This window comes from Heloderma suspectum, chromosome 3 (assembly GCF_057233095.1).
Source record: "Heloderma suspectum isolate Gila_16-S chromosome 3, 16-S_ref, whole genome shotgun sequence".
In the NCBI taxonomy this organism is placed as follows: Eukaryota; Metazoa; Chordata; class Lepidosauria; order Squamata; family Helodermatidae; genus Heloderma; species Heloderma suspectum.
In genome coordinates, this window is record NC_139460.1 from 74,227,847 (window position 1) to 74,240,303 (window position 12,457).

The window sequence follows — 12,457 nt, forward strand, 5'->3', positions numbered from 1 at the left end:
AATGGTGGATTGGGAGGGTGGCATGGGTGGAGTGGGGGAGGCTCTGGATACACAGTATCCAAAGCTCTCCCAGCCTTCAGGTGTGCCCCCAACAGGGGAAGATTTAGACCAGCCCCAAACTGGTCTAAATGCAAGTAAGGGAAAGGAAATGTGTGTGGGGGTGTTTTTTTGGAGAAAACATGGAAGGAAATGGCACCTGCCAGCAGGTGCCTCCAGTGGGGCAAGACTCCTGTCTGAAATCCTGGAGAGCCATTGCCAGTCAGTGTCAACAAGAGAGGGTTAGATGGAATAATGGACTGACTCAGGATGGGGAAGCTCCCTATATTCCTAACTTGGTAGGGCCTGGGAAGTGTCAGAGCACTCGGATCTTGGAGTGCCCTGAATAAACAATAGGATTGCCCTTTTGATAAGATATCCAAAAGGCCAAATACCAGAAAAAAAATAGGAACAATATTTCATCAAGGACAGATAGGTACATCATAGACTAAGCAGAGTGAGAGTTTATTGATTTCAACTAATTTCCTAATTTATGTATATCACAGGAAGTAATCCAGAAGTATTCCAAAATTGGGCTGGCTTGAAGAAAATCCTTTCCATATATACATTGTCCAAACATGGCTATAGGGTGGTACAGAAATAAAATAAATGAAATAATACCATCATGGCAAAAGATCTAGGCTTCATCACTTTCAGCCCACAAGTTCTTGTCATCCGTAAATAAGAATACTTTTGTAAAACCCTTCAGACAGCTGAAGCGAGTGAATTAATCCACATGAAATGGGTGAAAGCAAAAATAAAAACTTAGAGCAACTAGCAAATTTGACCCAAGGAAAACTTCTTTTCATTTGCTGAGTTAGACTGTATACATTATTCAAGAGTCTTTCATTTAGCATATCCAAGAGGAAACATTATTGGCTTACCCTGATTCTGTGAATATCTGAGGCAACAAGGGAAGAGAATGAAATTTTCCATGAACTAATATAAGTTTGTGAGAAAACTAACTTTATAATAGAAATGTTTCATAAATTCATATTCAATCAAACCTCCTAGTGTGTGGATATATCGTTGTGATACAGTATGAGTAGTCTAGGATGATTCTTTTACCCATACTATGTTGCCTGAACATGTGTAGAAAACTATTTTTTGTTAAGAATAACTCAATGAGTTGGATCCAGATTTAGTCCTACTTAAAGCAAACCCATTGAAATCAAGGGCACTTTAGTTAGTCATGAATAACTTAAGGTCTCATAGATTTTAATGGGTCTGCTCTAATTATGACTAAATCTGGATCCAACTGAATATCTTACACTGCATTAACAGTTCCATGGAAGAACAACTAGTACTCTGATAATTGTTTAATAATGAAAAAATCAATACTTTCCCAATGTATCCCTCCTTGCTATCCCCAATCCAGAATCCATTTGGAGGATAGAACAGCAAAAAGAAAGAGGGAGTTCAACATTCAAGCATCAGTATAACATCCAAGTCCTCTCTTTTAATGGAGTTTACACAGCATTGTTAAAATTGTTTGGCAACATTAAACTGAAAGACTAATGATGAGTTCATTTCAAAGTTTTCAAAAAACCTACCATGGTTTGGCAGCCTCTTATAAACAAGATAGGCTGCCAGGCTCTTAACCATTAATTGCTCTTTAGGGTGCAATCCTATGCATATTTAGACAGGAAAAATGTCCTAAAACTCCCAGCGTTCTCCAGCCAGCATTCCCCAGCAGTCCTATATACACTTACCTGGGAGTACAGCCTACTGAGAAGACTGGGACTTAATTCTGAGTAATCATGTATAGGATTGCACCGTGAATCTCCTTTAACCTGTTTGCTAAGTTGGAATAAAAGACAAATATTTTGAATATAATATTGACATGTTTATGCAACAACAATATAAAATGATATTCAAATGTACATTGAAATGGATGGCAATATATCCCACATAAATATCCTTGGCGGTGGAAATTTGCTCTTGCACACTCATATACCATCCCAATTTTTATATTAACTCAATGAACTCAAAAAGGGAGAAATGCTACCAATGATCATAATGGGAATTTTAAAAGTGTCTGCAAAGTTGTTCTGGAGGAATGATACACAATAGCATTAGTTTTATGTAATGCACTGCCATTATTTTTAAGGTAACACTCTAATAGTAATGCACAGCACAGTGGACAAGTCTTTTTCTTCTGGTTCCAATTTAAATATTTTCTTTGCAAAGACCCTCTTCTCTGTGTACTTTACAACAGGTCTTCTTTTTTTTTTTACACCCAGCTACATGCCCATTAATAATGAATGAGACGATTACGATCAGTGGCACCACAATGAATATGAAATGAATGCCCCATTATTTAGATCCTCACAAGACAGAAGGGGTAACGATTAAGTACAATTCAAAGGTCTCCAAGCTGTATGGTTCTATATGTTAGCTCAATCACACTGAATATGTACCCCTAAGGAGGTGGCAATTCTCCAGTTCCTCTGACAATACAAGTTCCAGTGCAATAGTAGGATAATATATACCATTGTGCCTCATTGTAATTTACTATAATCAGGATGTTCTGTTAGCATGAGAAAACGAGCCAATGTTATCTGTGGCACATAATGGTAATCATAGGTCTAACACTCAGATCTGGGGAAAACCCATAAATAGTACTGTGCTATTGGGTATTTTTTAAGCCATCTCCCTTTAGTTTTAATTTATGTTTCATTCTGCTATTGTGCTGTGAAATTCTGATCCTTAACCATCTCATAGATTTATGTACATACACCAGTATGTAGGTAAAACTATACATCTTCTTACATAATACACCTATGCTGTATTATGTAAATTATTTGAGCCCACTTCAAGCATTATGAAGGGGGCTTCTACAAGTGTTCAGCTAAATGTGCTTACAGGTCTCCATGCAATAGGGTGGATGAATAGCCATTAGTTTTAGCTTCTCTCATTTTCTCAGTTTTCCAGTCTTTCTTATTCATTTCTTCTCAGACTGGAGAATTCCTCCAGTCTTAAATTTGGTTTGTCCCAAACTTCAAGACTTTTGTTTTTTAAGTCTGCATGAAAATTCATAAGCATTTTTGTGCATATTTCTCCTAATACATGATGGTTTGCATGCATTTTGCTGCATATACACATTTTTGCAAGCAATTTTCATAATATAATGTATTTTTGAATATCATTTCCCCTAAAATATACATTTTTGTACACATATGTTGATCTTAGAAATCCATTGCAAAATTAGAAGTGTGCATTTTGAAAGATAACTGAATTTAAATTCACATAGTGGTTCGAAACTGCGAAATTAGGTAAGTTCACAATAATATACAAACTGAATGAATTTTTCCACCATCCCTACCATGTGATCAAAAACTCTGATAATACAGGGTTCCCAATTATGAGGAGCCTTCTAAGAGCATTCAGCTGAACACACATAGAGCCCCCTTAAGAACATAAGAAGAACCATGCTGGATCTAGGGATGGCGGAGAATTTCTCCCCGAAACTTCGGGGGGCCGAGCGCCAACGTGTTCGGCCCCCCGAACAAGTTTCGGGGAGAAATTCTCCGCACCCCCCCACACCCCCCCCGGGACGGGACTTACCATTGGCGAATGTCCCTCCCGGCGGTGGGTCCGGCCGGCGGTTCGGCGGGTCTTCATCCGGGGCGGGAGCGGCAGCCGGTCTTTCGACTGGCTGCCGCTGCCGCCATTCCAATAAAAGAAAAAAAAACACCCCCGTGATAGGCTACGTGACGATTAACGTAGCCTATCACGGCTAGATTTGCAAAGTCAGTTGTGATAGACTACGTAAATCGACACGTAGCCTATCACGGGTGACTTTAAAAAAAAAAAAACGCGTATGGATAATGGCGGCCCCCATAGGGAGCCGCCATTCCCATTCCTTATTTGGTTGCTGTAGTCTACGTAAAGATTTACGTAGACTACAGCAACCAAATAAGGAACGTGAATGGCGGCTCCCTATGGGGGCCGCCATTTGCGTACGCGCTTTTTTTTTTTAAGTCACCCGTGATAGGCTACGTGACGATTTACGTAGCCTATCACGGCTGACTTTGCAGATCTAGCCGTGATAGGCTACGTTAATCATCACATAGCCTATCACGGGGGCATTTTTGTTTTTTTTTTAACTTTTTAGTTCACGGCCTGGCGAGGCGAGGCGCCTCCTCCCCAGCCTGAATTTCGGCCGGGCGAGGCAGGAAGCCTCCCCCCCGGCCTGAATTTCGGCCGGGCAAGGTGGGAAGCCTCCCCCCCTGGCCTGAACTTCGCGGGGGGAGCAGCAAAGCGCCTCCCCCCCACCGCGAAAAGCTTCGAGGACAGGTAAGTGACTTTCGTGCACCCCTAGCTGGATCAAACAGAGGCCCATCTAGCCTAGCAGGAGATGAGTGCAATAGCACCCTGCTTCTCATTTCTTCCAGCAACTGGAGGTAGCATATAGCCATCAGGACTAGTAGCCATTAATAACCTTATCCTACATGAATGTATCTAATCCCCTTTTAAAGTCATCCAAGTTGATGACCATCACTACATATTGCATTAGTGAATTCCATAGTTTAACTTTGTGCTGTATTAAGAAGTACCTCATTATCTCCCCAATCAGCTGCATGGGATGACCCCCAGGTTCTAGTAGTATGGGAAAGGGAGAAACACTTCTCCCTATCTATGTACTTTCTCCACACTATGCATAATTTTGTAGACCTCTCCCCATTCTTGCCTTTTTTCTAAACTAAATAGTCCCAGATATTGTAATCTTTCCCCATAGGTGAATTGCTCCAGCTCTTCATCATTTTGGTTGCCCTTTTCTGCACCTTTCCCAACTCTACAATATCCTTTTTTAGATGTTATTTCTACTCTTTACCCCACAGTGTTTCAAACAAGGCACCCAGTTTAAAAGAAATGTCTTATACTAGTAACATAATAACCTTATTCAGGCATTTGGATCATTGTGTGTGGGCTTAAACTGAAGAGGAGAGAGGTGAGGATATGGATACAAGTTCCACTTCCACACCCCATGCACACTGGCTAGAATTCTGACATTTGCACATTCGGTGCAAATGTCTGAAGGGGGAGTCTAAGTGCAATCAGCTGAAAGTGCTTAGAAGCCTCCCCAAAATTGGGAACCAAGTGTGATCAGAGTTTGTGATCACAGGGAGGATTCCAAGCATGAACACCCCATCAGAAGTTTGTGCTGGACATGTGAAGGTCAGATGTGGAGCCAGCATGTGCAAGGATATGGGGTGGTGGGACTTGCATGTATGCCCCACAGCTTTCATCCCCACTTTAATGCCTGAATAGGGCTAACAGGGCTAATGATATATGTTAAATACGTTAAAAGGGCTATTCAAAATAACCACTTTGGGTTAGTCCCCCTATCTCGATATTCTGTGAGAATGGCAACATAAAAAGTTGAAGGATCAGGTCATTCCTCATTTTGGTTATGGGGAAATTGTTCATGGACCAGCTCCTGTATGCTGTTTGTATGTGAGTTTCCTACATTTTGCATCGCTAAATAATTGAGAACATTAGCTCCCAATCCATGAAAAATTCATTATAACATGATGTATTATTAATCAATTTAATTTAAAGTGATCTGGAAAGTTCCATTTTCAGTTATGACGCTTGAAGATACACTCAGCCAGTGGAGGGCCTTTATGTCACAGGCTGCTCTCTCACTCTTTCTAATCTGACAGTTCTTCTGAAACTGGATCAGATTGCAAAAACACAATACATTGTCACTGCATTTAATCTGAAAAACAAAAATGATCAATACTTTGAAATCCTTTGTCAAGAGATATTCAATCTTAGATATCATAGTGTCTTCAAGCACACACCCAATGCCGTGATATCCATTACACTGCATAATAGATCCATTATTTGTAGGAGAGAAAAGCATGCGCCGGATTTCCATTATTATAGGAGTATTATTGTTAACCCTTCATTACTCAGTCATAGGGAAGCTTAAGGCAATTGCAGCCAATAGGCAGGAGATAGTCACTCCTCAATATGCTGAATAGCATTTACGATCCCTTGAAGTATCTCCAAACCCTATTAAAACATACAGATACAAGATTACAATATAAAGCATATTTAAAATCAAACACTTTGCATCACACATCAATAATTTTAGAATGTTTGGCAATTTTTGTACATATACACTTACTGTGCGATCCTATACACGTTTACTCAGAAGTAAACTGAGTTCAATGAAGCTTATTCCAAGGTTACAGCCTCAGGGACCAAACCCCAAAGAATTATACCCATGCCTTATACTCATTGAATGTATAGGGGTTCAGTATGCCCTATATCTGTATCCAGAATGTCTCTTCTCTAGTATTTACTCCCATAATTTTTCTGTGTGCCAAAATTTTCAGCCAGAATACTCCTTGTTAAATGCTTGAAAATGTTTCAGAAATGTTTCATGTCTCCTGTCAAATATCTACGCTATTTGCGTTCCCCTTATTTTCGCCGTAGTCTACATAAATGTTTACGTAGACTAGACGTGCCAAAATAAGGAACGCAAATGGCGGCACCCATGGGCGCCGCCATTTGCGTACGCGTGGGTTTTTGTTTTTTGTTTTACTCAGCCGTGATAGGCTATGTAAACATTTACATAGCCTATCACGGCTGACTGGAGGGACGCAAACGGTGGCGGCTACAGCCACTGCCATTTGCAGACCCGGCCAGCCAGGATTCGCGGCGGGAGGGACAGGGCGCCTCCCCCCCACCTCGAATCACATTTTGTCAAAAGGTAAGTGACTGTCGTACATCCCTAGCAGCAACAAAGGAATGGACAAGTCTTTCAGTTTCAGTTTCTCATTTTGCCAGTTGTAAGTTTGGTTCATCCCTAACTTTGAGATTTTTTTTTAAAAAATCATAAAATTCATAATCTTTTTGTGCACAGTTCTCCTAATACATGGATTTTTGTGTGCATTTTTGTCTAATATACACATTTTCGCAAGCAATTCTCCTAATCGAATGCATTTTTGAATGCTATTTTCCCCAATATACACATCTTTATATGCATCTTTTGATTGGGGGACTCTACTGCAATATTAGAAGTATGAATTTTGAAGGATAAATGAGTTTTGGTCCACATAGTGGTTCAAAAGTGTGAAATTGAAATTAAGTAAGTTCACATGAAACTGAACACATTTCTCTCCCATCCCTACAGCCACATACTTGCAGAGTGCTGATGGATGTGGTCCCTGTTGTTGCCCCCAACCATACTTCTTGATATTTGCCGGTAAGAATGTATTTTCCCCTTCTCTTTTCAACCACAATGGACAATTTAATCAATGAACATCCTCTCTAGCTGTTGCTGTATAGGTAAGACAATCAAGGATGAGCCATTGCCCTCCTGCTCACCATGAAAGGGGTTGAGGTTTTCCAAGTATGCCAAACATATAAAAGAAGAGGGCTGAACTTGCATATTTCTCAGAATAAGATAACCAGATGGTAACAAACAGATCCATAACTACTCAATAAGTAATTGGCACTGCAGTACCTTCTAGTTGAAAATGCTATATACATAATAATTGCTGTCTGTGTAGATAATGTGCTTAAATTAAACACATTCATTTTTAAATAGTGTATGCCTTCTTATTTAAGTAGGGCATGTCTTCTAACTTAACTGCTTGTCTCTGTTTATACCAGCTGATGAACAAATGTACTGATTACAAAAATTGTGGCATGTAGCATTTTCCCCAGGAGCAAAAATGTGCTCAGTTGTGCTCTAATTTTTGGAAGCTGCATGTCTTTGCAGGTAACAGGGGTGCACAACCTGTGACTGCATGAGGCTAGCTTTCTCTCCAACACATCCCCCCACAGACCCTGATACAGATCAGTCTTTTCCTCCCACTGCTACCAGCAAGGGAAGAGGGATCTGTATCAGGAACATTGGTACAGGGGGTGGACAGAAGATTCTCCAAAGAGCAAGCTACATCAGGGCTGATGGAATGGTTGCTTCTGGGCATATGTCTGTGCACATTAGAGGTGTCCGGGTTTTGTGAAATCTGCCCTATGTGTGTTGCACGGTGTCATTCTTTCTGGCATCCGTCACAGATGGGTTCAAATTCCCCCCCCCCCGTTATGTGGAAAAATACGCAGGTAATTCTGTAAGAGGGTTTGCAACAATTTTTTAGGGATGGGGGAGAATTTCTCCCCGAAACTTCGGGGGGCCAAGCGCCAACGCATTCGGTCCTCTGAAGGTTGTTCGGGGAGAAATTCTCCGCCCCCCCCCGCCCCCCGCCCCGGGATGGGACTTACCTTTCACGAATGTCCCTCCCGGCGGCGGTTCGGCAGGTCTTCGTCAGGGGCGGGGGCGGCAGCCGGTCTTTCGACCAGCTGCCGCCGCCGCCATTACAAGCAAAGTAAAAAAAAAACAAAACGCCCCTGTGATAGGCTACGTGACGATTAACGTAGCCTATCACGGCTAGATTTGCAAAGTCAGCCGTGATAGGCTACGTTAATCGTCACATAGCCTATCACGGGTGACTTAAAAAAAAAAAAGGACGTACGGCTAATGACGGCCCCCATAGGGAGCCACCATTTGCGTTCCTTATTTGGTCCCTGTAGTCTACGTAAAGATTTACGTAGACTACGGCGAAAATAAGGACAATGCAAATAGCGTTTTTTTTTTCTTTTGAAGTTCGCGGCCGGGGAGACGGGGCGCTTCTCCCTGGCCTGAATTTCGGCCGGGCAAGGCGGGAAGCCTCCCCCCCGGCCTGAATTTCGGCCGGATGAGGAGGGAAGCCTCCCCCCCCAGCCTGAACTTCGGGGGGAGCAGCGAAGCGCCTCCCCCCCACCGTGAAGCAAGCTGTGAGACCAGGTAAGTGACTTTCGTGCACCCCTACAATTTACGTAATTTACGTTATGCATAACATTTAGTGTATTGTCCCCCATTCCGTTCAACCTTTTCCTGTGTATATTTTCCAGGATGGCATATGTCTCGGCAGAAACATGCGTATTTTCCTACTAATAAATTTGCGTAAATTTTGGGAAAGTAAAAAAAATAAAAATAAAAGTCCACAGACTCCATGCAGTGTCTGAGGGGGCCAGCCTGCAGTAGGGATGTACGAAAGTGACTTACCTTTCACGGATTATGTTGATGGTAGGGGGGAGGTGTTCCGTCCCTCCCCCCAGAATCCTGGACGGGGGGGAGGAGATCCGTTCCTCCCCCCGGAATCCTCGATGGCCGGCTGTGCTCCACGGCAGCTCCGCGAAGCAGCCGGCCAGGCCCAGCCCAGCCCAGAGCCGTCCGCAGCCAGATTTCCGGCCGTGGAGGGCTCTGGGAAACAAAAAAACACGTATGAAAATTTGCGTTCCTTCTTTTTGGCCATCTGAATCTACGTAAATATTTACGTAGATTATGACGGCAAAAATAAAGGGGAATGCAAATAGTGTAGCGGGCACTATTTGTGTCCCTTTTTGATTCACCGTTTTAGCCTACGTAAATCTTTACACCACCCGGAAAATCCACCCCAGGTAAGTCTCGTCCTGGGGGGGATCTGCGGGGGGGGTGGGGGGCAGGCCGTTCCACCATGGAGTTTGGGGGGCCGAATGCACTGGCATTTGGCCTCACCGAGATCTGTGGCAGAATTCTCTGACATCCCTAGCCTGCAGTGGATTCCGCAGGTCGGATTCTTAGAAATCTGAACTCATTTTAGTCCATCTCAAATTTCTCCAGCATCCCTAGTGCACATCCATGCATGTATGTGCATGTGTGTGGATGTGGGCATGCAGCCCCTGACTCCTGAGACAGTGTCACATGTGGCAATCAGGACATTGTGCACTTCTGGTATATAAGTTAAGTATAAATTTTTAAAATGTATGAAAAGGAGCATGTTGTATATCTTAAGCAGACCTATAACATAGTCCCAGATATATGCTAAGGACAGGAGGGTAATTCTGATTTTGCTTCTTGTTCTGTTAGCACATCACACACACACACAATTTCCAATAGACTTGCCAAGTGAATTAAAAACTTGTTGAACATAAGGAGAGTGGAAGAAACTTATTAATATAATACTTCAATTTCTGCATGAACTCTAAACATGTGAATGCATATCAGGTTTTGGAGCCCAAGGGTGTAGTAACTTATACCCTGCCAAATTTGTGCACAGTCCTGTTGGTGCGTTCCATTTGGCCTGCTGTTATTCCTGCAGCAATAGACAGCACCACTTCTGAAATGCACAGATCTCGCATGTACAAATTCACTCATTCCTGGGAAATAAACATTTTAAGATGAAATGTATTTCTGACAAATGTGTACTCCTCTCAGTAATACTGCAAAACAATATTTTATCCATCAACTGTGACCTAACAGACATGTTTCACCCTGGCCTAAAAAACTCCTTTTTTCTTAACACTATTTATAGCTTTTTCTTAGCAATGTGAAGAATGCAGGCAGCTACTCCGGTAGCTCCCAGTTTTTGACAGCACATATCTCTAGTTCAGTGTAGCACAGAATGATAGATGGAGCTGAAAACTTTGAAGTATTAAACCCTGCCAAACCAAAACTAATGTGAGATCAGGAAGAAGAAGAAAATAATGTACAGGTAAGTGTTTTTGCTAATCACAATCGGGTAGAGATGAGGGGTTTCAGGAAAGCAAGATGCTTCCTTTGCTCAGACAAAGTAGAACTTACTGTCAGGAATAACTAAGCAGTTTAGAGAACAGCTGTTAAGAGTTGATTAAAAAAAAATATTATGCAGGAGACCTTGAATAATGTGAAATGGTGCCAATAGTCCAGGCATTCTGCAAAATATAGGAGAAAAGTTTGATTGGGGGGGGGAGGGTTACAAGAAATGTAGGGTATAACTTTCAAATGCTACCTTTTACCATTTCTTTAGGGGTTTGATTGCTTTTGTTTTCTGGACAATATTTTAGATTTCATTTCCTTAATAGCTTCAAAAGAAAAAAAAAGATTTATTTTATATGTTATCTAGGAAAAGTGCAGCTAGCACCTCCTTGCAGGGAACTAGTGCTCTAGCCAGTCAGCCACAGAATCAGGGTCATTAGGGTTGCATCTCAGATCCCAGGTATGCTGGGGTTTGCTGCTCTCTTTGTGCTGAGTCTGAGGCTGCACGTCAGTGCAGGAGGCATCATGCCCTTCACTAAGGCTGGAGTATTCCGCTGTCTATTCTCTTTGAGAAATCATGGAGGATGACTGGAGGAGGGCTAATGTTGTCCCTATCTTCAAAAAGGGTAAAAAGGAGGAACCTGGGAACTATAGACCAGTCAATCTGACATCAATCCCTGGGAAAATTCTGGAGCATATGATAAAGCAATCCATCTGTAAGCACCTTGAAAACAATGCAGTGATTACTCGAAGCCAACATGGATTTGTCAAAAACAAGTCCTGCCAGATGAATCTGATCTCATTTTTTGATCAAGTAACCTCCCTTGTGGACCGTGGGAATGCTGTAGACATCATATACCTCGACTTCAGCAAAGCTTTCGACAAAGTGCCCCATGATCTCCAGATGAGCAAACTAGCTCAAAGTGGGCTAGATGAAACAATGATCTGGTGGATCCACAGTTGGCTACAGAATCGGACTCAAAGAGTGCTTATCAATGGGACCTTCTCAAACTGGGGAGACGTAATGAGTGGGGTACCACAGGGCTCAGTCCTGGGCCCAGTGCTCTTCAACATTTTTATTAATGACTTGGAGGAGGAGGTGCAGGGAATGCTGATCAGATTTGAAGATGACACAAAATTGGGCGGGATAGCTAATACCCTGGAAGACAGAAACAAAATTCAAAGTGATCTTGATAGACTGGAGCACTCGGCAGAAAACAACAGAATGACATTTAATAGGGATAAATGCCAAGTTCTGCACCTAGGAAAAAGAAACCAAATGCACAGTTACAAGATGGGGAATACATGGCTCAACAACACTACAAGCAAGAAGGATCTTGGAATTGTTGTCGATCACAAGCTGAATATGAGCCAACAATGTGATGTGGCTGCAAAAAAGGCAAATGTTCTTTTGGGCTGCATTAATAGAAGCATAGCTTCTAAATCCCGGGAAGCTTCCCTCTACTCAGCACTGGTTAGGCCTCATCTGGAGTACTGTGTCCAGTTCTGGGCACCACACTTTAAGAAGGATTTGGACAAACTGGAGAGGGTTCAGAGGAGGGCAACAAAGATGATCAGGGGACTGGACACAAAGCCCTATGAGGAGAGACTGAAAGAACTGGGCATGTTTAGCCTTGAGAAGAGAAGACTGAGGGGAGATATGATAGCGCTCTTCAAGTACTTGAAAGGTTGTCACAGAGAGGAAGGCCAGGATCTCTTCTCGATCATCCCAGGATGCAGGACACGGAATAATGGGCTCAAGTTACAGGAAGCCAGATTCCGGCTGAACATCAGGAAAAACTTCCTGACTGTTAGAGCAATATGACAATGGAACCAATGACCTAGGGAGGTGGTGGGCTGTCC